The following is a 24,919-nucleotide window of genomic DNA, read 5'->3' on the forward strand; positions in this document are numbered from 1 at the left end:
GTTTGGCATATGGTAAATGGGATACATAATGTTGGAACATGCATTGCTGACTTTTTTGCTCACAATAATTAGGTTCAAAAAGCAGAGCAGGGTGTTTTCATTCCATTTTACAAATAAGGAAATAAAGACTCTGAGAGGTTACTGACTTAACTGAGAGTCACACAATTAGAAACGGTGGGGTTGAGATTTCTAAGCTAGTGTTCTTTGAACTGTATTTATACTATAGTGAATAAGGCTATAATGAAGTTTACTGTCCCCTAAAGTATGTCCAGTGGAGCAGTTCTCAAGAAGGCTCTGGCAGGGAGCCAGGAAAATAGGCAGATCAATGAGAACATGAATATAGGTGAAGAAACCGAGACTTTTCCACTAATCTGAGTCTAAGTTGATTCTAGAAAGGCAATGGTTAATCTACATCAATGGGAAATACTAGTGAACATTAACTGGTGCAAGACCCAAAGTACTTCAGAGAATCATTAAGTTGAAGCAACTTGTGAAATGAAAGCTGTGTTTTAAAAATGTCTTGTGTTCAATAAATATCTGACTTTTCAGTAGAAAATAAATTCCAGTTTCTATATAAAAACAACTTGACATTTTTCAGTAATACTTTTTAATGAGCATTGCTCTGAGCTATAATATAATGAAATTTGCTTAAAAGTAGAACAAGCTGGTAATGCTTGGCAGAACAAAGAGGCATATGGTAAAACAGTTGTGATTTGCTGGCGAAGGTTTTCAATTTTTGGAAAGCTAGAAGCTTTCGGCAGAGTGGACTGTAGCTTGGTATTCAGTTCTGAAAAAGAACCACAGCAAAACAATATGCTTAGATTAAGCTGGCCTGATACATATTTAAAGCATCTTCTCTTTGAATTTATGATTATTAATACAGGCTGTGTTCATATTTCACAGTGAAATAGATTACTAAGGAAATTTTACTGATAATTTATCTTCCATAGTATTTTGTATGGCATAATGAAAATTGTGGCATTTTAGAAGATAAGGAATCAATTGTTTGGGAAAAAAAGGAGTTGATTCTGCATCTCACTTTGCCTTAGTAAAACTTGAGCTCCCACAAATTTACAAGAATCTTAAAGCCAGTTTGATATAAATTTATGTTCAATAAATAATAAGAGGATGTGTGTATATGTATCGTGAACTAGGAGCATACTGTAATGTAAAATCATTTATAAGTGAGATCAATATCTAACCAGATAACTGATCTCTCAAATAGGCTTGATTACTAAACTGCTAAATGACGTTTCTTTCGTCTTTTAAAATGAAGAGGCTGCTTTCATTTTTATAATTTAAATAATTGTAAATGGATAGTGAATGAATCACCTATTCATTTTGCTTTTATGGTATATTAATTTAATATTTTTAGCAGAGCCATATGTTTTCCTGAAATATTTTATTGTTCTATTAAACTAGTACATTAATGCCATTGGGAATTCCCCCCTCCAAAAAAAAATGTAGAAAATTGTAAAATAATGAGCTGCTAAATGACTTCCTTTTGGTTTTACCAATGTATGTTTGTGGCTTGTCAGTCACACTTCACACACAGAAATTTGCAGCTGTAAAAAATTCTCTCAGGGATTACCTTGTCAGGCTGCATGGAACATGATACAATCATTTCATACTTTTTATTCCCCTATCTAATCACTCAGAACATTTCCTAAAAACATGCAGTTTTTCCTACTTTAACCTTTTCTGGTATTTATTTTGTTTATTTTCAGATAATCTTTTCTTGTATCAACTTCAGGGAGAGATAAGAAGAGAAAAGATAACTAGAAATGGTCAAAATATTGCTGCTAATAATAATACTGTCATGCGAAGCTGGCCTGCAAGTGGGTGACAGAGTCCCTGAGGTTTTCCTGCCAGACACTATGCTGAAAATCAACTGTGCATGGGAGTGATTAGTTATTTGTAGACTGCCATGACGCTGTCGTTTTCTTTTCTCCTTCTGTGTTGGCCGTAATGGAGAGGCAGTACAGCATCTAATTTTTTTTTTACTAGGAGCCTTCCTAGTTCAACATGCTCAGCACATCTACTTCCCATTTGAGATTTCCTGAAAACCTGTTCCTCTCCAGTGTATGTAGAAAATTATGAGAACTGTACCACTTCTGCTTTTTAAATTTAATTTTATCTTATTTTCGTTCTACAATTATAACCATATTGAAAACCCTAATAGAACCCTTTTTTTCTGCAAATATTAAAGGTAAAATAAAGAAAAGTTACATATATTTCACAAAGTTTAAATAATACTAAACCTGTAAGCTCATTAAGCATACAAGTAAATTAACACCAAGATTAAATAATGCAGCTTTTAGAATATGTACATTTTTCCTCAGATGAAGTGTAATAAACCATGTAAGTTTTAATAGGATTCAGTTGAGTAGTATTTATATAAAGAGCATGCCAAATAAAGATGGCTATTAAATTAGAATTAAATGCGTCTAATTATCAACTATTACATTGCTTAATTTGGGGGCAGCTTTAAGGAACGTAGAGTCATTCATTTCACATGTTTAAAATAAATTGCAGAGAATGGGAAATCACCAAATTATCAACAGTTCTTTTTAGTTTTCAAAACATCCTAAGAAATGCAGAAAGCCCTGGATTTTCAATGCCTCTGGATTCTGGAATAAAGTAAAATGGATGCCTTGGAAAAACCTGACTTTTTTTTTTTTTTTTCACTTTTATCATGGTGTTGTGTTAAATGGGCTTTCAGTTGAATACACATAATGGGAAGAAATCTGCTCTAACATTTAAATTAATGGAAGCTTTCTGAAGTTGCTTCCAAATAGAAATTTTAGGTTCTTTTTAGAGCATGGGTAAGGATGGGAATTCTGATTAGCCGTACAACGTAGATTGCTTCATGATTCATCTCTCCAAATCAGCAGTTTGAAATCCTATAGTTAGCACTGGGTTCCCTCCAGTAAAATTTTATGAACATTAGCTTGGTATTTGGCAGAAATACAATGTCAGTTGTCCAGACATCATTTTTCTCAATGAGCACATGTTTATATGTTAAATAATCACAAAACCAAATCATTTACAGTTTTATTTCCATTGGAGAGGTGAATACCCTGTGCAGTGTATTTCCATCTTCAGAAGCCTAAGTGTTGTGAACCTTAGAGAAAAGGAATAATTGTACAAATATAAAGGATAGGCAGGCCAAAGAATTTTTTTTTTTTTTTTTGAGAACTAGATGCTCTTTTACCCATTGTTAATTTATTTGAATTTATTTCCTTGCCCTATTTTGTAAAATCATTAAATTGGATTAAAAGTAAAAATGCTAAAAGGTTTGTTTGAGCCTGAGTCAACATTTGTAGCAGCCTGTACATGAAATAACACCCTAATACATTCTGTGTTCAAAGTGACTGTTTTAGAGTGGGCAGACTGGGTTCAATTTCAATTCAATAGCTACTCAATTCAATAACTGTTTCCTGATTCTTACTGTTCACCAGGCACTGTGCTAGGTGATACACAGTGGAGGAGGTTTCAACCCTCAAACAGTTTTCCAGAATAGGAGACCGGGGCCCTTCTCTTAATCTTCCTGGAGAAGTGACACCTGTGGAAAGTTTTGCTTAAGTGAGTCATATTCCAAGTTTATCTTTAGTCTGGAAAATGACTAATTTAATTAAATGATTATTTTCCCCTTCTTCCTGGCCGTGGATAAGTAGGCTGTTGGGAAGCTGAACAAAGGTGCTTTACTCTTTAATGCTGGAATCATCATGAAAGCTAGTTATGCAGGCCTTTTCGCAGTCTTGCACGCCCAAGTAGCACAGACTATGTGCTGACCCAAGATGGGCTGGAAATATGGCATATGGGATGGAATCCAGAGTTACATGCCGCCAATGTTTCTGCTCTGGGAATTGTGAATTCCTGCATGTTTTCTGGCAGGCGTTTAACTGCCATGCAAAGCAGTTTTACCTTCCACAAAACAGCTGGATTGTGCTGCCATCATTTGGAAGTTTGTCTTCCCCAGTGTTTGTATAGGCCCTGATCTGGGAGAAGATGGAAGTGGCCCGAGAGAATTATTTTTCTGTTTAATGCAGTAGGCGTTGCTAACTCAGTCCTATCTTCGGCAAAAAGCAGAAGTTTATCTGTTCACAATCACAAGTGTATACAGTACTGTGTAATAAACTAAATATTCAAGTAATAAGCTCATACTTATTCAAAGCTATGAAAACAGTGCTATAAATGTGATGAAATAGAGCACAGAAAATGTTAAATCCAAAGCCTATATGCCATCTCTAGATAAAGTTTAAGGCTTTCAGAGGCCCAATTTATGCATGTAACCCATGTCCTGGAGAGAATCTTCAGGTAGACTTTAGGTACTACCTGTGCCACTGACATTACCTCCTCTTCCTCCACCTCCTCTTAAATCAGAATATCTTCTTTTGTCTTGTTTTTTCAAAATTTGTTCTTATTGCATAACTACCTATTAAGGAAGAGGAAATACAACAGAGAAGGACTGGTCCCATAACCATCATGCGTGAAGAAATATGCATTCTCCATTATGCATTCTTTATATTTTCTTATAATAAGCATAGTTATTAAGAATGACGTTCTGCACATTCACTTCTTATTCTCATTGAAACTACAAAGGTGAAAAATATTTTTAATTTCAAGGAAATCTACAACCACTTCAGCTAGTAATGCTTGTGTCAGTACTTCGGTGGTGGTTAAAATGATTTGTATAAGAACTTTGGTGGTGATGCTAGACTAAGGAAACATTAGAGTGGAGTCAGGAACTCAAACGCTGCTGAGCCAAGCACAGAAGGAACTCTTTGGTTTTCTTTTTTTATTATTATTATGCTTTAAGTTCTAGGGTACATGTGCACAACGTGCAGGTTTGTTACATATGTATACATGTGCCGTGTTGGTTTGCTGCACCCATTGTCTCATCATTTACCTTAGGTTCTGTCTTTGGTTTTCTTTCTTTTCTCTTCTCTTCTCTGCTCTGCTCTTCTCCTCTCTTCTCTTCTCTTCTTTCTCTTCTCTTCTTTTCTCTTCTCTTCCTTTTTTATTTCTCTGCTTTTTAACAACTAGTGAGCTACATGTAAGAAAAGCGTAGTCAGGTTTTATGTGACATTTTATAATTTTTGACTACTGACGACTAATTAAAAAAAAAAAACACATATAAATAAAAACCTAGAGAAGCCATCAAAACAGAAATGAAAAAAATGACTGCAGGTCAGATGAGGGCTCTGAATGTTATGTGACAAATTATGTGAGATGTAATTGTTCCAGCCTCAAAATAGTATAGGCTCCTGTCATTATCATCCATTATTATTATTGTTTTAGTTTGTATAAAACTTACTGAAAACTTGTAGAATATGAACTACAGAGCCTGATAAGATCTCCCATCCCAATGTCTATGCATATCTTAATTCTGCATCTTGACAAGACTGAGAATCCATGCTAACTGTGGTTGTCAGCGATGCCAGGATACAATCTTTTATTTTAAAACCACAAATCTGAAGTTGTGCCTTTAAGCACATTCTGTAATAAGCTTTTAAATTTAATTAACCATTCAGTTTAGGGGTGGTGGCAGATGGGGTAGTTAAGATATCTCAATTTCCAGTTCCATTTCGGCCATCAATATACTTGGTGACCTTGGATAAGTTATTTACCCTTTCTGAATTTCAGCTTACTCATTTGTAAAACGGAATGTTGGATTCAAATGACCTTTGAGGTTATTTTCAGATCTTAAATATTATAATTCTGCCTACTGATTCTTCCAAATTGCAAGTTAGATTTATTTCTCCACTAACAGTTATTTATCTGAAGAAGGCGATTTTTGGATGCCTCCTAAATGTGTCATATTCTTCCTTTTGAATTTTTAAAAGATGAACATGTTCTCCATTATATTTGATGCAATGATGCTTTAATAGATATTTTCTGTATTTTGAGCCTCTATTTTCTCCTCCCAAATTGTTTTTGAGGCCCAGCAGCTGTGGAGGGTTATGCACTAATTCCTGGGAAATAGTCCAGAACAAGAATGGAATCAGGAAAGGGCGTGGGATGCCAAGAGGGAGCAAGTTCTAATCCCTTCTGTCTGTGGGAAAAAGAATGGGATTCACAGACTTCTAGATTCTAACATAGAGCAGGGCCTCAGAAACCACCTAGTCCAATTCTCAACAATGCAGAATAGATTATCATGCCACATCTTATTAGAATGTACCACTTCTGGGGCAGCTTGCTGCATCTTTAGACAATTATAGCAGTAGTTGTTTCAGATAAAATATGTGAATGCAACCATTTAAAAAGTCTGATGTATATTAATGTAGATGTTTAAAATTACAAAGACAAAATAGGTTTTCTATAAAACAGACTTATACGTTAGAGTTTGAGAAAATGTGTAAAAGAAAATCTGAGGATGGATTGGGAGATTTTGAAAAAAATGATATTCGTAGACCAGTGTTTTACAAAGCATCCATTCCTAGCATCACTGTGAGTATGCATGTTTATCTTGTCTATCTGTGAGACAGAGCTATCATGAATCTTTTTTGGACTTTTAACATTAGACATACTTAACTGTATTCAACTTCTCCAAAACCGAAACCAGACACTCACTGACAATAGTTGTTATCTGAAGCAATATATTGCTCAGAGAATTGAAAAGTTGTATATCTGATTTGTGGGTCTCTTGACTCAAGCAGTTAATTATTTTGATTTCCCTACAGGAATTTATAGTTGTCAGTGGCATTTGGGACTCCAGTTTTAAGCATTTGCCTAATTATGCACATTAGTGTGATAGCTGATTCCGGGTGAAAAGCTATCAATTGCCACAGACTCTTGCAGCCCCCAAACTAAACGTGTCCTAACCAGGGAAGCCTAAGGAGCCCTGTAAACTGTTGGAGAGATTTTGGGATTATTTATAATTTACCATGGAGCCTTTGTTGTATTGATTATAAATTTCTATGCTTATGGGGATTAATTAATAGTACTAAATATGAAAGGCTGCACGCTAATGACATTAACAGGCACCATAATTACAGAACATAATTGCCAATAATTCTTCAATGGTTATTTGGTAATCAGATTCTTTTGAGGTTAAATGAAAATCTAATAGACATTTTATTCTTAGAGATATTAGCAATGCAGTGATGCATAATCACAGTTGCTATTTAACCTCATCAGTGCTGCGCAGTGTGCTAAAACAGGCCTATGGTACTTCCAGGGATGGTTGGGTGCAGTCTTTCTATAGGAGCAACATGATTTGCTGGGTAAAAGTACAGCCTTTGCAGTCAGAGAAATATTCAGCAGTCTTGATTGGGTTATTACTAGAGGTGTGACCTCTGATATCGCACTAAACTCTGCCAAGCCTCTGTTTCTTCATCTATATGTGGGGTCAGTACCCAGCTGATGATGTTGTTCTGAATACTGAGGGAAATTATGCTTGTGAGATTATCATTATCATGTCTGGTGCATGCTAGGTGCAGCTCAAAAATAGAGGCTGCTGGTCATAGCAAAGGTAGAGGTGTTTAGCCGCAGCTAGGACAGTGTTGATGATATGGAAAACAGACTTTTGGGGATCACATCCCATATACACCTTTTCCTGGTTGCGAGCCTTGGGCAAGTTGCTCAACCACAGTGTGCTTCAGTATCTTCATCTCTAAAATGTTGCCAGCAATTTTCCTGATAGGCCGTTCATAGAAGAAATGAAGTAATATATGTAAAATAATTAGAAGATTAGCACATAGATGGATATTATTATTACTCATGTAGAAAATCCTGTTCTTGATTAATGAAGTAGATACAATCACCAAAGATAATAGAATCTTGACCTACCTTGAGAAGAATTAAGTCTATTAAAGAAGATGAGGTAGATCAAGTGTGGCTACAATGGCTTTGATGTCTGAATCGAAGTTGGAATTCTACCCTCTGGATTGGCTTGGGGTGAAAGGAAATAGAATTAAACAGCACTTTGGGAGGCCGAGGAGGGCGGATCACGAGGTCAGGAGATCGAGACCACGGTGAAACCCCGTCTCTACTAAAAATACAAAAAATTAGCCGGGCGTGGTGGCGGGCGCCTGTAGTCTCAGCTACTCAGAGAGGCTGAGGCAGGAGAATGGCGTGAACCCGGGAGGTGGAGCTTGCAGTGAGCCGCGATCACGCCACTGCACTCCAGCCTGGGCGACAGAGCGAGACTCCGTCTCAAAAAAAAAAAAAAAAAAAAAAGAGAAAACCAGGGAAAGAGATGGAACCTTCAAGAATCTAACATATGGTTGACTATGTTGTGTGAAGAACAAGAGAAAATTAAGCAAATGGGGAGAGGTTTGTTTCCACCAAACATCCACAGAGAAATCTATAAATTAGGAAACCTCATTCCATATAGGAATAATCTCTTCCTCCTTTCTGACCTCCCATTTGTCTGATCCCCTCATTCCTGTCTCACGAGTCAAGAACATACCAAGTAAACTCTGACCAACAGGAAAGAAGTTCTTCAGAAAGACAAGCCAGAGGTCAGTGGTTTGAGTGGAAAACCAGTTCTGATCTGTGGTCATCTTTCTGATTTTTGTGCAACCTAAATGACCCGTTGTATATGAGTGCGTATCTAAGCCCCACCCTTTAATGCCAGCCTCTATCTTATTTACCACTCATGATAATCTACCCTAAAACCCAGAGAGTACAAGAAAAGTATATGAACTGGGTTAGTTTTTGCATTTCAATATACTTCTTAGAGTTCACCCTCCTTACTTGTCGACAGGAGTGTGAGCAGTCTTCAGACACATTGAAGAAGCTAACTGGAGTGTTCGTAAGTTCCCTAGGTATGTCTTAAAAAAAAATTGCTTCCAACCCAGTGCATTCATCTGTCTTCCAAAACAGGATATTTATCAGCTCTTGAAATGGTCCTTCTCATTTCTAGACACTCTGCAGATACTGTGGAAGTGGAGGAGAATTTGGTCCCGCCCTTGAAATGCATCCTAATTTCAGAACTATGAGCGTTAAGAGCCTCTGACAAGGGGGGGGGATGACTCACAGCAGCCCTCTAGTGGCCAGTGGCCAATGAAAAGAAAGGGAAAAGCAGCCCCCAGTCTCCGAGTGGATTGTTTCAAATGTGCCTTTGTGAATTGTACTTGAAAATCAGACCACATTTTTGTTGTTATTGTTGTTGTTTTGAGACAGGGTCTTGCTCTGTTGCCTAGGCTGGAGTGTAGTGTCATAATCATGGCTCACTGCAGCCTCGAGCTCCTGGGCTTAAGCCATCCTTCTGCCTCAGCCTCCCTGTAGCTGGGACCACAGGCACACACCACTATGCCTGGCCAATTTTTTAAATTTTTTGTAGAGATGAGGTTTCATTATGTTGCCCAGGCTGGTCTCAAACTCCAGACCTCAAGCAGTCCTCCTTCCTGAGTCTCCCAAAGTTTAGGATTACAGGCATGAGCCACTGTGCCCAGCCCTAATCTTTTCATTGATACAATAGTACACTTGCTCACCAGCCCCTCACACCAGTGAGCTCTTGGAAGCCTCCTTAATCCTTAATGTTCTTGAGGCAGGTAATAATGTACAACAACTTTAGAACTTTCCCACCATGCATAACAATTTTTCTATGGCAAAATTGATTCAGAAATATAAATGTGGGTGCCAGGAGAAAATGTTTTAGCTCAGAAATTGAAATGGAGCTCCCCTAGCTTCAAGTCACTGCTAGATGCTGCTATGGTCTGAACACAGAAGAGGCTGGGCTAGTTGTCCCATTGGCAGTGAGAGGAAGGGTTCTGTCTTCTTGATTAGTGTTATAAAATTTCCACCTGATATGGTTTACCTATGTCCTCACCCAGATTTCATCTTGAATTGTAGTTCCCATAATCCCCGTGTGTCATGAAAGGGACCCAGTGGGATGTAATTGAATCATGGGGGTACTTCCCCCGTGCTATTCTCATGATGGTAAGTAAGTTCTCATGAGATCTGATGATTTTACAAGGGGCTTCCCCCTTTAATCGGTTCTCGTTCTTCTGTCTCCTGCTGCCATGTGAAGAAGGACATGTTTGCTTCCCCTTCCACCGTGATTGTAAGTTTTCTGAGGCCTCCCCAGGCATGCTGATATGTGAATCAATTAAACCTCTTTCCTTTATAAATTACCCAGTCTTGGGTATGTCTTTATCAGCAGCATGAGAATGAACTAATACACCACCCTATGTCTCACCACCATCTATTAACCGTATGGTGAATCAAGAAATGATAGACTATACCAAGACAGAAAGAAAAATGCCATGTTCATCTTAGATTTGGTTTTCTCAATGGAAAGAGAAAAAAGGGAAGGGAAGGGAAGGGGAGGGGAGGGGCAGGGAGAGGAAGGGAAGGGAGGGGAGGGGAGGCGTTTATTAGTAGTAATACCTCTAGAGGAAAAAGTTAAAGTGGTTTTTTTCAATCCTGGAGGAGCAGATATAAATATAAAAATAACTACGATTTACTGAGTGCTTACTATGGACCAAGTATTGTGATAGCCCTGGCCTTATTTAATTCTAGCTATAGTCATTTCATGTAGATTCTATTATCAACTTTATTGTATAGATGAGTAACAGAGATTTGGAGAGATTAAATGCTTGCCCAAGGTTGCCTAGCTAGGAAGTGATAGATCTAACATTCCACCCTACTTGCTGGATTCTGAAGCCTGTCTAATTAACCATGATGGTGCATGCCTTCCAGCTGAATGCTCAGTTGGAGACTATGTGCTTATAGTTGCTTTTTACTGAGAGGGCAGCATGTGAGGCACAAAGGAGGAATACAGAAACACCAAGAGATTGTCAGAAAATTATGATTCAGTTATCATTGTTTCCCTTTGTGGTCATTTGTTGCCATAATCTTGAAAGCGAATCTTTAATTTTATCTCATACTACTCCATGCTACTTTTAACATTCTGTGCTAAGCATGTGTTTATTTCCCTAGAAAAGAACAGCATTTTTTACAGTTTCATGTAACCATAATCTTATTATTATGAATATACATATTCACAATCTAAAGCTCAGTGCATGTCACCTAATTAAACAGGTAACATCTCTCTACTTGGATTTTGCTTCAGTGAAGTCACTTAAGTAGCCTGGACCTCAATTTGATCATCTATAAAATGGGGAAAACAAGTTTCCAAAGGTCAATAGAACTGTATATGAAGGACCATTTATATGTATATGGGTTCATATACCCTGCATAAAAAAAACTATGTATATATACAAGCCCTTTAAAAATATGAATGGAATAATTCAGATTTAATAGATTCTTGATAAGTAGTAACTGATTATTAATTATATCTTGCTATAATTAATGTTTTTGTTCTTATAATTAGAGAGAAAATATTTTCTTATATATATTGACCAAGTACTTATATCTGGGGAGATGAGCACTTGTGAGGTCTTGATGGCCTCTTTGCTGTTCATTCTTTTTTGTTCCACATTGGGGATTTCCTGTGTTTACAAATATTATCTTAGCTTCATTATTAAAATATTATTGTTTTTACCAAATTATTATAAATTAACCGTGATGGTATTTATATTTTTATTCCTTCTTGTAACATTATAAAGACGTGACTATAAAGACACAGCTTATATTTTACAAGTAATAACATTTAAAATTGTGTAGCTCAGGTCTTGTATATAAATGTTCTCAACACATGTGAAATCAGAAATAACACTTGAAAGAAAAGGCTCAGTGTGGGTGATAATTCCACCCTGCATAGTTATGGTGTTTATAAGGATTACAGTTTGTGTTTGGCCCTGGTTTAAGGGCAATCTTGGGCTAGAATTAGTTTCAAAGCTAGTGAGTAAATGGTGATTCTATGAAGGAGGAAACTTTCTGTTTCCATTAATTTTCATTCTCTCACAAAGCAGTAATTCTTTGGAAATGTGTGATCAAATTCTTTCTTTATTGAATAAATTCAGTATAAAGTAGTCATGTCTTACTTCTTTTCAAGGTAGAATACTATTTAACACTGAAAGGAAATCTAGGGTTGTTTTATAAGTAAGGAAAAGGAGAAGATGGGACTGTAGTGAGGGCTTAAAAGATCATGTGATGGTTAAATCTGTTAGACAAGTTTCAAAGTTTTAAACATATCTTTGACATTGTCAAATTAACTGACATTCCATTTTTTTCATCTGCAAATTACCTTTCTCATTGGATTTCTGGAAAACAAAACTAATGTGGGAAGTGCTTAACATTAAGTCTTATTATTTAATGTTCATTAAATATTCCCTTTCTTCAGATATTCTCCCAACTTCCCTTCTCCATTTCCCAGCTAACATAAACTCTTGATGCAGAAAATTGTCTCATTTGAAATATTTTCTGACACAAAAATGCTGAGCAGTTTCCTGTATTTAGTTTGCCACCCTCCATTAACATCTTATTATTAATTTTGTTAATAGAGTATACCTACTTTAAAATTTCAGTGAATATAAGTGCATAGCTCACTAATTCCAAGAAGGAAACTGAGGCATTTAGATTTTAATTGTACAAACTATAGCAACAAAGACACGAGGTAGGGTCCCACCTAACCTCAAGTTCAAAAAGCATATCACCTCACAAATGCAAAAGTAAAATCAAATTTTTGTCATAGAAGAGAAAACAAATCCTTTAAAAATATTTAAATGTTCTAATTTTGTCATCTCTCTATAGTGAAAAATGTCAGTATTATTTTGGAAACCACTATCTTTTCTTATACTTTTATTTCTGCTACAATTTTCAAATGTCCTCCTACGGCAAGTTCTAGTGACCTTGAACATTGTCTCTCCACTTGTTCAGTCTATGCCACCAGCTAATTGGAGGATGATTTTGGGTCTATCTACTGACCTTCAAAAATCAATTTTCCTCACCTTTAATGTGCAAATGTGGAAGTAAGTAATGTTGTGGAGAATATTTCCTGAAGTTATTGTCTATATGACTGTTAGAATCTGCCGATGTTATTATTTATTAATAGTAGCAGTTACCATTTATTGAGGACTCAATCCTCTCAAGGGATCTATTAGTTGAGTATTATTATGATGCTTATTTCATGAATTAGAACATTGAGATATGGAAATTAAATAATTTGCCTACAATCATATAGACTTGGGTTTCTTTTTTTTTTTTTTTTTCTTTTTGAGACGGAGTCTCACTCTGTCACCCAGGCTGAAGTGGAGTGGAGTGATCTTGGCTCATTGCAACCTCCGCCTCCCGGGCTCAAACGATTCTCCTGCCTCAGCCTCCCAAGTAGCTGGAATTGCAGGTGCCCGCCACCATGCCCGGCTAATTTTTGTATTTTTAGTGGAGACAGGGTGATGGTCTTGAACTCCTGACTTTGTGATCCACCCGCCTCGGCCTCCCAAAGTGCCAAACCTGGGTTTCTATAAAGCAAACCAAATCATTTGGAAAGCAGAAGTGATGTACTCTGTGTATAAGTGGCAATTTAAGGGCAGAAAAGAAAAAAGTATATATATATATGTAATATATATGTAATATATATGTAATATATATGTAATATATATGTGTAATATATATGTAATATATATGTAATATATATGTGTAATATATATGTAATATATATGTAATATATATGTTATATGTATGTAATATATATATAATATATATGTAATATATATAATATATGTATGTAAATATATGCAATTCTCAAAGTTAAGTTTCTTTCTCTTTGAAACATTTAGTCAAAGGTTTAAGCTATACTTTATTTTACTATGTCTTGAGCATAAATTGTTAAAATGGGACAGAATAAGTGATAAAATTACCTATGCTTAAAAGTGATTGATTGAATATTCATAAACCACCTATATTTCTTTTATTTTCTTTTCCTTTTTAATTGTTTTTGTGGTTGTGAGTTATTGATATTTGTTGGCAAGTAAACACCAACTTATTATAGCGAATATTGTTTGAATGAGTTTTGATGCTAATAAGAAAATATCTCACATCATGTAGACTCACAGTTCTCAGAGATGTCTGTAAGGCATCACTGGGAGCAGGAAAGAACAGAAGAAACTCACCGTGTGATTTTTGTTTCTGGGTGTCAATGGATTTGAGATAATTAGGGTTAGGGTTCTAGACTAAATCATCCTAGTGATGGTAACATTCTCTGGAATTGTTGTCATTTTATTCGTTAAGGTGCTCTGTGGAAAGCCAGCGTGAAGAAAATGGAGTGGAAAGGAAAAGAAGTATCATGAAACATCATAAACTTAGGCACAAATTTGCAAAACCTCCTGATGAACATGAGAAATCTCCTGAGCTCACATATTTCTCTCAATATTTTAGGAACCCACTACTTTTTCATTAAAATAAATGTGTAATAATAATAAAACTTAAAATTCATTTTAATAGAAAGTATAAAATGTCAAATAAATTATATACATTCTGCAGGGCACAGTGATCCTCGACTTCTGATATAAATGATTATTCTTTTCTTGTATTAGGAGCATTTGGGCAGGGGAGAGAATAGAGAATACAGATGTGTAGAACAAAAATATATCCAATGCAAAGTGTCATAGATAGTCTAGATGAATTTATAGTTAGACATTGGGTCCTTTTTCAAAGTTACACTATGCATAACTTCATCCTTAGAGAAACAGATACTTATTAATAGATCGAACCAATAAAAGGATCATTTATTATTTGGCAGGAGGAATCGTTTAAGTCCAGACTCTGTTTTGTTCTGTCATAAATGGTAACCCTATTTTGGAGAGACAGCCAAGTAAGATAATGAGGACAATTTTGATCTTTTTTTAATTAATATTGATTTTATATGTCAGCTTTATGCAGGCAGGGAGACACAATTATGCTCTGAGTGCAGTAAGTCATAGTCTTCACAGATTTTTGACAGACAGAAGGAGTAATTTTAGTGGTAGGAGTTAATTTGCACTGGCATTAATGCATGAAAAAGGTTGGTGATCGTATCTAATTGTTTCCTTTGTTAGTAATTCAACTAAAAATAAGGTTCATGAACCAAGCTGTGGGAAGTTATTGATTATGACAGATACTCCAAAAGTGAATTGCTTCAAGTCACTGTTCTTAGTAATCAATTTCTGATTCCAAAATGAATTTTTATTCCATCTTTTTGCCTATCCTTCCTCCTTGTCCTTTTAACTCTCCTACACTAAATATAGGAACATGCATAAAAAGTGGGGGAAATTATAACCGACTTTAATTCTGCCAGTAAAGAAATACTGGAAAAAAACTCATTAAAAAAATCAGCATTAACATCTTACTGACCATTTTATATAAGTACACAGGCACACATATTCACACAGTCAAACACGCATACAGAAATGTGATCTTTCTCTTTAAGGAGAAAATACACCAGTTTATTAGGTCACACAACCAAAAATCCAAAGCTCAGGTAGTTTGACAACTCCAGGTTCTTTAGAACCTGGACATCTTCACTCTGCCATCTTCAGCATATTGGCTTTTGCCCTTAGTTATGTCCCATTGTGATCATAAAATGGGTGCAGTAGTTTCATGCATTGCCTCCTCATATAACTGCATCGTTAGATAAACTAGGATGCTGGGTGGGTGTATGTTTCAAATGAGAACCTTTCCCATAAGTTCCCCAGCAGTTTTCCCCCAGTGTCATTGGCCCTTTCCTGAGCCAGTCACAGGCATTAGAAGGGTACTACCAGGAATGTCTTGGCTAATCAAGACTCATGTCCCTGGGTCTGAGCAGTGGGTGAGTTTCCACCAAAGCCCACTATCACTAAATGCCTAACAAAATTGTAAAGGAAGAATAGATGGAACAATAGCACAATGTTTAAAGCTACTTAGAATTTAAAAACAAAACAAAATAAAATGAGAAACTTGCCTGAGAAATATACAAAGCATCCCTTGTACGGGCAGAAGTGATATAAAGGCTAAGGAGCTTAGAGAAATCAGCATCAACTGATGACAGTGCTTATGCTGCCAATTGTTTTTTTAAATCACAGATAATTTTTTCAGGATTTGAAGTAACCATAAAGGTAACCAAATTCTATTACATTTCAATGACAATAAAAGACATATGCCTGAATAACTCCACATATTTCCTTTTGATGTACTAAGTTTTTAAGCCCCAAAAGACTTTAGCCTATCTTCATATTATGCCCCACTGGACAAGATACTTACATAATTTGTGATACTTCCTATAAAATAATGAAGACAATGTTAAAATTCCCCTCCTGCTATGTGCATTTAGGAAAATGATAATATAAAAATAAGACATTGATTTAAACTGTGCCATTATGGAATAGAGTAAGACCAATGCAATAGAGTAAGTAGCCGATAAAAGCTTGTTTTATTTAGTAAGGTCTGATAATGCAGGATATCCTGTTGATTATTGGAATTACCTAGTATTTTAATTCGTGTTATACACACATACAAACAAGTTCATTCAGTTTAGAACGTATAAAATTGCAGGTTTGCTTAGGTAAAAAATTGATGCATAATAGACATTTTATGTGGTTCATCCAAATATTTTTAAATGGATAGGTGCAGAAGTATTTAAAATAAATAGAATTACATTTCATTTTGTGACTAGTATTTTGTGTTTTCAGTCACACTGCATAATGGAGGTATGTTGAAAACAATATTAATACTTACTTTTTAATCAAAAAGTAAGTCTCATTAATAAAATATCCTCAATGAACCCAGTGCCCTTGGTTGATTTCTACTGTGCTGTCAGAAAATCCATAATCATAAGGATTTGTAAGAATTTTTGACATCTACAGATTTATGACATACAATGATATAAAAATTATCAACATTGTCTCTGAATTAGGACTCAGAAATGTGGAGTGTAGTTTTATATTTCTTGGTAGGTAAAATTCCTGCAGAGAGTTTAGAATCTTGAATTCTGGACTAGGCCTAAGAGAGCACTGAGCCAAACCAAGTGTTCCAAAGACGGAAAACGGAGGCTTAGAGACACTTAGTGATGTATCCAGGGTAGATCTGGTGACAATTCTAATTGCCCCTCCAGAACTCTTCTCGCTATGCATCCAGTTGCCTAATTATGGCATCAGGATGCTACCCTTTAACCTCTGGAGCCCAAGGTGCTTGCCTTTTAACATCATGATTGTGAAGCTTTTGTCTTCCCAGGTACAGGATACATTTGCTTGTTTGTTCTTAGTATATCCGAGAGCCTCAAGGCCTTTCTTTAGCAAGTTATTTTTAATATGTGATGGATTGAAACATTTCCTCCTCCCACTCCCCAAATTTAAAGGTTTTATTGGATTGCCAATTAAAAAAAAGTGAGATTTCAGAAAAGCTGCCATTATCTACCAATTTCCACAGAAGAACTCATGCATTCTCTGCTTACTGTAATGGCTGAGAGACTGAAGTATTCTTCTATTATTGCTTAGAAATCACAGCTTCCATACTGTTACTGAAAAAGAAAAGTAGAGCTTTTTGTGTGACATTGTTTTGGTTCTGAATAAATTAGATATTAAATGAGACTGTTTTGGTTAAAGGCAGTCACAGATCTGTCCTTTGAAACAGAAATTTGCTTTTCAAATTTGGAATACATACACAACTGCTACTTTCAGCAAACTATGGAGGTCAGTAGCAAATAAGTTAGGGTCAGTGGAGCATTTATGCAGTTTGATGATGCAGTGTCATTAATGAGAAAATTTGCCCAGTGTATCACTAATATTGAATTATAAAATATTGGCCCACAATAGGTTCTTCATAAAACCAGCAGTTTCACGGAATTAAGCAAGATTTATTTATTTTTCCTCAAGTTAACATGATCTGAAACACAGTTCTTGAAACAGTTACAATTACTCTGTGATTGTACTCAGTTACTCTGTGCTGTCTGCAGATAGGGTTCACCCAGCTTTGTCCTTCCTTTTTGGATTTGCATATTTGGAGAACATTTGCTTTCCATAAACCTTTCTTGATAAACCTTTGTGTCTTTGATTAGTTGATATTCCTTAGTGTTTTCTGAGAAAATTTGTGCCATTGATTAAAAAAAAAAGAAGAAAGGTCTTTCTTAAGAGAAATACTTTTTTCCTCACAAGAGCCTTCTTATAATGTTTTTGGGCTACTGGCGGTGGGTGTTTTTATAATGAAATCTTCGATCATGTTCATAAATGACTTTTACTGAGTGACCCCATTGTATGGTTAATGCAGTGATTTTAAAAATTGCAAAGTTTTACCCTGGTATATTTACATGAAATGTAGAAGAAATCTCTGTTATAGAGGGTGATCATCCAAAATTATTAAATGAATGAAGATTATTAACATTAAAAAAAATTCATGACCTCCTCCCCCAAATAGTCACCTAAATTTAGACACTACTAATGCTATGCAACATAGAGGTTAAGGTCACGGACTTTGAAATGACTACAACCTGGGTTCAAATCCCAGGTCTATCATTTACATTTTAAAACACGCTGAGAAAGTTACTTAACTTTTTTTAGCTCAGTTTTCTCTTGATAAAAAGGAGAATAATATCCTCTGTCCCATAGAGTATCTGGAGTAATAAAACAATGTGTATAAACAGTACCGTAAGAGTTCTATATGTAAGAGTTTGTTATTGGTCTTGGGGCATTATGTTATCCTTTAATAATTTTCACACACTGACCTTTTATGCCATTATGTGCGTTTCTACACAGTGTATCACTGGTTCAGAAATTAGCACCAACATCTCAAATAGTTAACTTTTATTTATCATTCTTTTTATTTTGAAACGGTGTTTTGCTCTTGTTGTCCAGGCTGCCTCAGCCTCCCGAGTAGCTGGGATTACAGGCGCACACTGCCATGCCCAGCTAATTTTTTGTATTTTTAGTAGAGATGGGGTTTCATCATGTTGGCCAGGTTGGTCTCAAACTCCTTACCTCAGGTGACCCATCCACCTTAGCCACCCAAAGTGCTGGGATTACAGGCATGAGCCACCACGCCCGGCTGACTTTTATCGTTCTTAATTCAAGATACCACTATAATATCCATTTATTCATTTGGCAAGTATTTGTTGGACAGGCATTAAGTGTCAAGAATGGGCATTAGACTTGAGGGTCTAGTAATGAGCAAAAATAAAGTCATGGTTTCTGCCCTCTTTGATATCTGTATTTGTTCGTTTTCATGCTCCTGATAAAGGCCTACCCAAGACTGGGTAATTTCTAAAGAAAAAGTTTAACAAACTAAGAGTTCCACATGTCAGGAGAGGCCTCACAATCATGGCAGAAGGCAAAAAGCATGTCTTACATGGCAGCAGACAAGAGAGAATGAGAACCAAGCAAAAGGGGTTTCTCCCCTTATAAAACCATCAGGTCTTGTGAGACTTATTCACTACCACAGGAACCAGTTTCCATGGTGGAAACCGCCCTCGTGATTCAATTATCTCTCACCAGGTCCCCCCATAACAGATAGGAATTATGGGAGCTGCAATTCAAGATAAGATTTGGGTGGGGACACAGCCAAGCCATATCAGTATCTTTGTGAAGCATAAAGACACTCACTAGGGTGTTCCACAAAGAAACACAAAATTGCGTCTATGTCAGGAAGAAGAGGGAGGACCATGGAGCTCTATGAGACTCCCTTAGGCAGGTTGGGCCTCGTAAAGGGATCTGAGAAAACTTTTCTAAAGAAATGGCATTTGTGATGAAATCAGAAAGATGAATGGGGTGAACCAGGTGACAAGATGTTTAATGTGAAGGAAAAAAGGATGTTATGTAGAGGAAACATAGCATGTTCAAAGGTCCTGTGGTAGAATGGAGCTGGGAGAATGGAAATGAAGTTCCATAGTAGCTGAAATACAGCAAGCAGGAGGGTTGAAATGTGACTGAAATGGTATTTTGTTTCAAGAACAAGTCAATACTTTTTGGCCATATTAAAGAGTTTGTTTTTGTTTTAAAATTGCAAAGGAAAACTGTTTAAGATTTTATGAAGAGCTAATATGACCAGATTTGCTTTCACAGATTAGGGGATTTTGGAGTGAATGTCTGAGAGCCCGTTAAAAAGCTGTTGCAGTAGTTCCTATCGTAATATCTTGGACCTGGATGAAGGTAGTAAAAATGGAAAGCTGGCAGTACAACAGAGATATAGGTTATAGAATGAAGCAGAGGAGATATCCAATAACAATGGAGATATCTTGAGGTTATATAACAAAAGATGTCAAATAGGTCGGTGAATATGTGGATCTGGACCTAAGAAAAGAGTATTGTGTGTGTGTGTGAGCCATTTGGGTATGGGACTAATTGAGGGACGTAGCATAGCTGAGATGAAGAGAGTGATGAAATTACAATAGGATATTTATTTTTAAAGACAGGACAGGGCAAAGAAACGACAAACAATAGTTTTTCCAAAATGAGGGACTGCAATGTCTTAGGATATGGGATATGGTATATTCTGAGCTCATATTTTGTAGTTCTTTATTGAGATATAATCTAACATTTTCAAAATTCCCAGTGGCTTCTACAAGTGAGTCTCTAGGATGGTAAATTGTGTGCCTCTCTTTCTGTTTCCATCTCACTGTTCTTATTTTCTCTTTTTCTTGTGTTCTTGATACATTTCATTACATTTTTAGATTTATTTTTTATTTGCTGTTTGTGTTAATCTTTGTAAGCCATTAAGTGCATTATAAAAATTATTTTAGTCTATGGAAAGTATAAATTAAAATATAAAATCTGTAAATATTGATTTGGTGAAATTTAAAAAAATATATATTATAAAGGTATCCAGAGAGACAAATATGTTTTGGCATCTTTCTACTTGTGAATTTTTACTTAAGATTGGCAATAAACGAAAGACCTATTAACTCTGAGAAGTGTAAAATTCTGCCTTTTCTTTAAGCTTTTAAAAGTTAATGAGAATAGTCTAACACCATTTCACTCTAACAGCCAAGTGGGGATGGTTAAAGGGATAGAGTACCTTCAACACATGCTTCACATTAAGTTGATTTTGTTTTATTTGCATAGGTATATTGTAGCCCAAGAATTGGTCTTGGTGCATATTAAAAGGCTGGTCTTTCAACTACTTGTTATTCATTGACATTTGGATATGTTGAAGTCCTGTATATTTCATTTTACGTTCTCTGAATTTATTTATTTGCAATAATTTAGTACTGAAATGTATGCTCTGCATACTTTAAAATGTGTTTGCCATTTTAGCCAACACAGAGTTTTTTTGTTGTTTTTGGGGGGTTATGTGTATATGTTTGCTTTATTTTTTTTTTCCTGGTGAGAAATGTTTTAAGGTACGTAGGTACACTGCCAGGAAAAGCATTTTTCTACAGCTCATTTGTTTTATATAGACTACCAGAGTGAATTTAGGACCTTATATGAGCAGGCAGTGGACCTTTGAGCCAGGTGCTTGTTCTCACTCCCTTTTTATGATATTTGATGGTTCATTAGAATTCTATCTTCACACCTAATAAAAACAAAGTAATCATAAATATGATGTTTATTGTCATACAAAGACAAAGAAAGCAGTGCAACACTGAGGGCTATTAAAGTTTCATGTTAGTCATTTTATCTTGAAATGATGACCTGCCCTTGTTTTTTCTGGATTCACATTAACTAGTTTAAATTCAGTATCCATCCAGCAGCACTGGGCAAGAGAGGCACTAGCAGCATGCACCATTCTGTTGCTACCTTAAAAGAGTGCTTCCTCTGAACTAAGAAATGTACTTGAAAATAAGGTCAAATGTAAAAGGTTAGGACAGGGTTTCTGAAGATTGGCATGGTAGACATGTGGGGCTTCAGAATTCTTTGACATAGTGGCCTGTCCTGTGTCTTATAGGATGGTGAGTAGTATCCTTGGCCTCTACTCACTGGATGCCAGTAGCACTCCCTTAGCTGTGACAACCAAAATTGTCTTTACATGTTGTCATATGTCCCTTGGGGGGCAAAATCACCCCTGGTTTAGACCTTCTGGCTTCAAGTACTTGAAGAATAACTTTTAATAGTTAAGGAAAATGAACGATGAAACATAAACATCTCAGAACTATACCTCCCACACATATACATGCTAATATACGAATGTGAAAAAAATAGAGTTTTTAGGTAGTTAGAGGATTTAAAAAATACATTTTACGTACAGATTAAAACTATAATCTTTGCTAGTTAAGTTCAATTTCCATTCTTAGAAATATCTTTATAAACCATTGAGTAAACATATTGAAAATTGATTGCCTTTAACCTCATTTTCAATGGTCGACCATTATCAAGACTATATTATCAAATATTAATCTTCTCCAAAATCAGCAAATTTGGAAGATCATGCCAATTATCCATCCACATTGGTGTCCTTATGCAACAGTTGCTTCTGGTAGCCCAATAAAAATAATAAATCATGGTTGTATTTACTTTTTCATTATTAAGGGCAATTGTATTATGTATCTAAGGAAACAAAACATTACAAGAAAGCAGAAAGTCTGCAGAGATAACTAAATTATTTATTGGTCACTATTGGGCATTAATCACTTAATGCTTATTTGCCATCCCAAACACAGCAATCATTAGGAAGGTTGTTTTTTGTTTTCTGTCATTTGTTATAATATAAGAGAAACACAAATTAAATAATTTAACACAGTTCTGGCTCAGTCTATGATGTGAGCAATAAAAAAATATTTCCCAATTTTTACTTGTCTTGGGTTGGTTTGTATTCATCAGTGAATTAATACAATTAAATTTGATTTTTCTATAAGTGTACTGGTCCATTGCCTGGCAGCCTTACAAACTGCTGATTCAATCAACAATAAAAATAGATTTCAGTCTACACAAATGTTTCCCTGTTGTGTCATTTAAAGCTCCAAATGTTAAATGCTTATTTATAGTATATTTAATAGAAGCCTTTTCCTCGTTAGATATTTCAGTCAGTGAATGACAAGACGATTACATTAATAATTCTGTTCTTGGGATACTTGCCATATTTTTGGTTAGGAATAGTGTCTGGTTTGAAAGTATTGGCCACGCTAGAATCTGAGCTAGTTGTAACAATACACAAATCATTGGGTGTGAATCAGAAAACAGAACACAGTGTATTGGAAGAAAGTCTACTAAGATCAAACTTTCTGTTTTGTACATTCAGCTTCACTGCCTCTATTTCTTAGTTTAATTTGAAATATCATGGATCATAAGCAAGCCAGATGCTATAGATATAAAAGCAGATGTGAGAGGGATATAGTACATAGAAGTGGTAGACAACAAGGAACAAAGGTTTACAAAAATATATGTTGCATTGACACAGGTAGTCTTTACTTCAGATTTAAAATACTTTGTTTGAGATATGGATTTAAAGGAAAATCGGGGTCAAGTCAGTTTTGCTCTATTTTACTTTAAAGCTAGGAGGAGTTCTTTCCTTCCATAAAACATATAAAACAATATTGTAAGTACATAATTATCTGTAATTGAAAACAAGTGCAAAATTATAGAAAGAAAACATGATCTAAATACCTGATGTTTCATTCAGTAAAAAGTACAGACCGCATTGCTTTGCTTGGTTACTACTGTTATTCTCATGATGTTGATAACTACTACTCCTCTTAGCAGCTGATCACTGACTTCAGGCCTGGCCTGAAGTATTTTTATTCTAATAGTAATTATGATTTTCAGTTGTTGGCTGAGAACATTGAGTTGGGAACAGTACATTCCCAGAAATTTATTTTCTCTCCTTTCATTCAGTTGATGACTTCTTTCCTTTTTACTTATTTTTTTCTTTATTCTAGGAAGAAAACACACAATTTTTTCATATGTACAGGCACATGCATGTAAAAATATGCGGAACAAATTATATTTTAAAATATTTACCTTTCTACCTCATTTTACATTAAGGAAGTACATGTGGTTTTATGTCCAGCCTGAAAGGTGAGATATATAAGTCCATTGGTCACATACATATATATGTGAAACTGGCATATTTTTAAGAATCTATGAAGTACTTAAAGGTCACACCTAACTTTTACGACCCAGATGAAGGCACACATTTCAAATAAGACTTAAATTCGCCTTTTCTCTGACAGTAACAGCATATAGACAAGATATAAGATAACTGGGCCCGTAATCCCAATAGCCAAACGAAAACAAGGCATGCCTAATATAAATCATGCAACTGGATTAGAAGAATTTTAAATGTACAAACTGGTTTGCATCTTTATTTTCACTTTGTAATTCCGTATTGCTTATCTCTAAATTGATAGCTATGAAAAGTCCTCTAATTTGGTTGCACAGTCACCTGGGAAGTATCTTTGAAATGCAGGTTTCCAGGTTTCACTCTCAGTCTGACACAATAGATCAGAGATGAGTTCTGGGGTGTGCAGTTTTAATAAACATTTATGGTGATGCTAATGCACATTATCCCTTAAGTATACCTTGAGAACCGCCAGCCACCATTCTGGATCATTGGTGCTTTTGGTCTTGCCAAGGTCTCTCCATCTCTCACTTTATTTCTCTATCTCCTGGATAACATTTTTTTCTGACTCTGATTTAAAAATCCCTATTTACCAAGATGTTTCCCTGAATGTGGTAGTGAATATAAGTGCCTTTAAAATTTCAAACAGTGAACTTACAAAAGAATAATCAGAATAAACTTGTTTTTGACTTGCAAACTTTCTGTTTAATTTTTATAGTAAATCAGTAACTCTAGCTATTTTTAGAAGTCATTCCAGTTTGATCCCTATGTTTTATTTCCATTTCTTGTCATTTTTTATGAGTTGTTTTTTTTTTTATAGAAGCAGAAAAATATGTATTATGTGAAAGTAATAGCCAAACTTTAATTTCGTTGCTATTTCTTAAAAATTTCTATTCCCTCTACCAGGGTACAGCATAGATTAGAAAAATAAAGCCAGAAATCAATATCAGAGGTTTAAAGAAGATTGTAATTAGTAATTTGCCTGAGTTACAGTCAAGGATAAAGCTAAAAGTCTCAGAGTAAATGCAATCACAGTAAGGAAGATAAGGGAAGGCCGGGCATGGTGGCTCACGCCTGTAAGCCCAGCAGTTTGGGAGGCCGAGGCAGGCGGATCACAAGGTCAGGACAT

The 24,919-nt window shown here is 35.6% G+C and overlaps 1 protein-coding gene across 20 annotated transcripts in view; it reads left to right on the plus strand.

Annotated features, from left to right (window-relative positions):
- The window catches only part of NRXN1 (neurexin 1), a 1,136,507-nt gene that overhangs the window by 285,946 nt on the left and 825,642 nt on the right, over positions 1-24,919 (plus strand). The window contains exon 1 of one of the 20 annotated variants that reach the window (XM_058429200.1): positions 16,519-17,040. The exons of the other annotated variants lie outside the window; for them this stretch is intronic. The gene's annotated coding sequence lies outside the window, so the exon portion shown is untranslated. Of the gene's footprint in view, positions 1-16,518; positions 17,041-24,919 lie in introns of those variants that run through there. 20 annotated transcript variants of the gene reach the window in all.

The sequence above is a fragment of the Hylobates moloch genome, unplaced genomic scaffold (genome assembly GCF_009828535.3).
Source record: "Hylobates moloch isolate HMO894 unplaced genomic scaffold, HMol_V3 SCAFFOLD_15, whole genome shotgun sequence".
Taxonomy (NCBI): Eukaryota; Metazoa; Chordata; class Mammalia; order Primates; family Hylobatidae; genus Hylobates; species Hylobates moloch.